The 5,656-nt window shown below is 39.1% G+C and overlaps 1 pseudogene; it reads right to left on the bottom strand.

Moving 5' to 3' along the window:
• Positions 1–838: 838 nt before the first annotated feature.
• The window catches only part of LOC106870001 (histone-lysine N-methyltransferase SETMAR-like), a 111,634-nt pseudogene continuing 106,816 nt past the window's right edge, over positions 839–5,656 (bottom strand).

Raw genomic sequence — 5,656 nt, 5'->3', positions numbered from 1 at the left:
ATGCATGTATGTATATCGGTATGTGTGTGTGTGTCCATCACTGCTTGACAACCGGTGTTGGTGTGTTTACATCCCTGTAACCTAGCAGTTCAGCAAAGAGACCAGGCTTAAAAAATAGGTACTGGGGTCGATTAATTTGACCAAAAGTTCAAGGCAGTGCCCCAGCATGGCTGTAGTGTAACAACTGAAACAAGTAAAAGATACAAGATAAAAGAAATAAGCACTACATTTGACTGAATAATTTGAATGCTAAATGATTAAAAACAAAGTGGGATTATCTCCCTTGTTACTTTCACAAGAAGCCATTGTAACTAACTGTATCATTCAAGAAAAGTAACTGGGTCACCCAAAATGGTAAAACGACACAATTAAACAATTGAATTTATGTATTTTTATCTTTTATTGTTTTACTTGTTTCAGTTTTTGGACTGTGGCCATGCTGGGGCACAACTCTGAAAGGTTTAGTCAAACAGATTGACCCCCAATACTGTGTTATTTTATGTTTGGTACTTATTCTATCAGTCTGTTTTGCTGAACTGCTAAGTCACTGGAATGTAAACAAACCAACACTAGTTATCAAACGGTGGTAAGGTTTGAAAAACACCATATAAAGACACACACAGATAGACACACATATATATATATTCTTTTATTCTTTTACTTGTTTCAGTCAGTTGACTGTGGCCATGCTGGAGCACCACCTTAAAGGGTTTTTTTGTTGAAGAAATTAACCCCAGGACATATTCTTTGTAAGCCTAGTATTAGGTTGTCAAGAAAGTTCTTGCGGTTTTTAACCTTTAAATTCAGATGCACATATCTTGGCTCAAACAAAACTTTATTAATCGAAATAAACACCATCAGAATCAAAACACTTTTGCCAACACGAAACAAGTTTATTTATGCCAGTAGCATAAAAATCCTGTGTTCTGGTGGTGATGAAGTCGTTGAAGGTGTGTTTCGCATCGTTTTGGTTTTTGAAGCATTTCTCATGCAGGAAGTTGTCAAGATGCTTGAGAAAGTGGTAGTCGGTAGGCAAGTGGTCTGGTGAGTATGGTGGATGAGGCAGAGTTTCGTAGCCCAATTCATTCAACTTCTGCAGGGTCAGTTGTGCAACATATGACCAAGTGTTGTCATGGAGAAGAATTGGTCCTTTTCTATTGACCAATGCTGGCTGTTGTTGTCAGAGTTTCTTATGCATTTCATCCATTTGCTGACAGTACTTCTCCGCCAGCATAGTTTCACCTGGATCCAAAAAGCTGTGATGGACAAGACCAGCTGCAGACCACCAAACAGTCACCATGACCTTCTTTTGGTGCAACTTTGGCTACGGGAAGTGCCGTGGAGCTTTGTCGGCATCCAACCACTGTGCTGAGCTTCACCGGTTGTTGTAAAGAATCCACTTTTCATCACAAGTCACAATCTGGTCAAGAAATGGGTCATTCTTGTTGCGTAAAAGAAGGGAAGATGACACTTCAAAATGGCATTTTTTTGGTTGTCGTTCAATTCATGCGGCACCCATTTCTCAAGTATTTTTGTTTTTCCAATCTCTTTCAAGTGGTTGGAAATTGTCATATACATTACGTCTAATTCAGAAGCAAGCTCTCAAACAGTTGTGCATGGATTGGCTTCTGCTAAGACTTTTAGTTGATCGTTGTCAACATCCGATGGCTGACCACTACGCTTATCATCATCAAGACTACCGTCACCACTACAAAATTTCTTGAATCACCATTGTGCTGTCCATTCATTAGTGGTTCCTGGGTCAAACACATCATTGATATTGCGAGCTATTTCAGCAGCTTTTCGGTCTAGCTTGAACTGGAATAAGCAAACTGTGTGAATTTGCTTTTTGTCCATGTTGTATTCAATGTTCCAGAAAAATGGCCTAATAATTCAAAAAGAAAAAGAGTAACACGATTAGATAAAGTGAAAAACAGGCTTTAAAATGATATATAAAGTCAAAGTAATTTAACGAAAATTAATTTGAAAATACATAATTTAAAACCAAAATTAAAAATTCCGCAAGTACTTTCTTGACGACCTAATACTTATTCTATCGGTCTCTTTTTCCGAACCGCTAAGTTATGGAGACGTAAATACACTAACATCGGTTGTCAAACGATGGTGGCAGGGGCAAACAAAGACACACAAACATAAATATTTACATATATATATATATATATATACAACAGGCTTCTTTCAGTTTCTGGCTACCAAATCTACTCACAAAGTTTTGGTTGGCCTGAAGCTATAGTAAAAGACACTTGCCCAAGGTGCCACACAATGGGACTGAACCTGAAGCCATGTGGTTGGGAAGCAATCTTCTTACCACACAGCCACACACATATATATACAGGGGTTGGACAAAATAATGGAGACTCATAGCATCATAATTTTGAAATATCTATAAAATCATCAAAAGATTGTTTATTGATTTATTATTAGTGTTGCTTAATATGTTTTGTTAAAATTGCTGTTTCTTTTCAGATATCATCAGAAAAAGGTAATTAGAATTCATTAAAATGACAGATTTATCAGACTTTCAAACAGGTCAAATTGTTGTTGCTTGTATGGCAGGCACTAGTGTAATGAAAACAGCTGAAATGTTTGGTGTATCAAGAAGTACTGTCTCAAAAGTAATGACAGCCTTTGAGAAAGAGGGAAAAACCTCCTTGTTGAAGCAAAACTCTGGAATAAAACCAAAACTTTCAGATAGGGACCGTTGGACTCTTACGTAGATTGTTAGAAAGGATCACAAAAGTACAGCTCCCAAAATTATTGCAGAGCTTAATGACCACCTCGAGAACCCAGTTTCCACAAAAACTGTTCACTGGGAGCTGCACAAAGCTAACCCTAACCCTAACCTTAACCCTAACCCATGGAAGTCCTCCAAAAAACTCTTGTCACAACCTCCTTCAAAGTCTGGACTCTGGGGAGAATGAGGGACAGTTTTGATGCCCATCTCTGTCAAATACCAAGATGGAACTGAAGACTGGTATATTGTCCTAATACAGGGGCTCTGAAACTTCTTCCAGAACTCCCTCAAAACCTACACAAAGTACTCTTTGTTGATCATCTGCCCACAGGGAATCCAGTGAAGGTACATGATACTTGCTGTCAAAAAAGGGAGATCATTATGAGCTTCCGGATCTATTTCAAAACGGGGGCACCAGTATTTTCTTAACGAAACACTAACGAAACACTTTGAAACTTGGGACACTGGTAGAATGTGTCATATAGAACATCTTTTACTCTTAGTCTTCTTAACAAAAAAACGTACATCGCAAGTTATTCCATGTTAAAGTTGTCGTATTTCTGTAATTTCAACCAATCACTGACGTCTATTCAGCTCAATAGAGTTACTGTTGGGCGGTCATAAAAATGTTATTCCCTGTGACATATTTCATCCGATTTAATCGTAATTTATATGCATATATTGTTTATATAATAAATTACGCTGTGCATATCTATGTGTGTAACAATTTTAGAGTTTGGATTCTAGAGTTAGGGTTAGGGTTAGGGCTAGGGGATTAATACGATATACACCGTTACAGCGCTAACTGTTTTCAACTGAATAGACATCAGTGATTAGTAGAAATTATCGAAATAAGACAATTTTTTACATGAAATAAATTCAAATACAAAAATTTTTTTCTGTTCTATAACACAAAATAGAAAAGTATACGAAGTTTGAAAGTCTTTCGGTACCAAAAACACTACATAAAACATAAATGAAAACTGGTGCCCCCATTTTAAAATAGATCCGAGCTTCCTAATGGACTTGCTTTGTCTGGTCTCTTATGCCAATGAAAAACAGATTATTTGGCTCATATAAGTTAATACATAAGCAGTTTAGACTGCGTTTGTAAACAGCTTTTAATGGCTAACTCTTCCTGCTTCATAAAGAGACATGCTTTTTCTGCCACAGTGAAGGAAGGTAACATGTACGAAGTAGATCACACTGAACAAATTCTGTGTTACATGCAAATGGTTCTGCAATAACCAGAAGGAGGACATGTTGATTTTGAAATCTACAGTGAAGGCAACTTAGCTGGGAAAACACTCAACTCTAAATAAAATACTTATACAAAGTGGAGAGGAGCTATTAGTTCTGATATAGGAAATCTCTTTAGTGCTGTTGGCACAATAAAAAACACCTTATTTATATTGTAAAGTGGTTGGTGATCCAGTTTAAAAAATCTCCCACAGAACATGTCACTTATTGTATCAAAGATTGTTGTGGTGTGTATCAGATGATGAAGGATTGTAGTGTGTTGTAAGATGACATTCTGGAATAGACCCAGATATCCTACACCAGCATGGAAAACAGATATAAAACAATAGCAATAATGAATTATATGTGTAGGTAAAGTGACCTGGTTTATGTGTGTGTGTGTGTGTGTGTGTGTACATATACATATATATGCTCACAGCACAACACACACACAAGATAATGAATATTTTGCAATCTTCATTTCAAATCCTTGTTTTAATCCTATCATGGTTAACTTTGCTTGTCATCCTTACAGGATTGATAAATAAAGTACCAGTCCTGCACCGGAGTTGATTTTTTTCTTTTTTTCTCGCCTTCTCCCTCCCTCCCCACTCTCTCTCTTGCTCGACAAAATTAGCTGTGATCAAACCATATAAAAATACTTAAGACATACCATAATTGAATTCCTACAATTCCACTGGCAGTTGAAGGCCCAAGATAGGGTATTATCATCATCATCATTTTAATCATCATCATCGTTTAACGTCCGCTTTCCATGCTAGCATGGGTTGGACGATTTAACTGAGGACTGGTGAAACCAGATGGCTACACCAGGCTCCAATCTGATTTGGCAGAGTTTCTACAGCTGGATGCCCTTCCTAACGCAGTGGGTGCTTTTACGTGCCACCAGCACGAAGGCCAGTCAGGCAGTACTGGCAACGGCCACACTCGAAATGGTGTATTTTACGTGCCTCCTTCACAGGAGCCAGTCCAGCAGTACTGGCAATGAACTCACTCGAATGTTTTTTCACGTGCCACTGGCACAAGTGCCAGGAAGGCGACGTTGGTAATGATCATGCTCAAATAGTGCTATTTACGTGCCACTGGCACGAAAGTGAGACAGCTGGTGCTCTGGCAACGATCACGCTCAGACAGTGCTCTTAGTGATTTACTGGTACTGGTGCCATCACGATTTCGCTTTTGCTTGCCCCAACAGGTCTTCACAAGCCGAGTTTAGTGTTCAATTAAGACGTTGGCATGGGTGCCAGTCTACAAATTTAGTTCGATTTCGATTTCACTTGCCTCAACAGGTCTTCGCAAGTGGAGTTTAGTGTCCAAAGAAGGAATGTTACGCATAAGTGGGCTGGCTACATCCCTGGCAGAGGCCTTGGATTTTGGTCTCACTTGGCTTGCCGGGTCTTCTCATGCGCAGCATATTTCCAAAGGTCTCGGTCAGAAGTCATTGCCAAAGTGAAGCCTAATGTTCGGAGGTCATGCTTCACCACCTCAGCCCAGGTCTTCCTGGGCCTACCTCTTCCACAGGTTCCCTCAACCGCTAGGGTGTGGCACTTTTTCACACAACTATCTTCATCCATTCTCGCCACATGTCCATACCAGCGCAATCGTCTCTCTTGCACACCACAACTGATGCTTCTTAGGTTC

This window comes from Octopus bimaculoides, chromosome 16 (genome assembly GCF_001194135.2).
Source record: "Octopus bimaculoides isolate UCB-OBI-ISO-001 chromosome 16, ASM119413v2, whole genome shotgun sequence".
Classification (NCBI taxonomy): domain Eukaryota; kingdom Metazoa; phylum Mollusca; class Cephalopoda; order Octopoda; family Octopodidae; genus Octopus; species Octopus bimaculoides.
The sequence above is the reverse complement of the archived record's forward strand: the minus strand, read 5'-3'. Positions and strand labels throughout refer to the sequence as shown.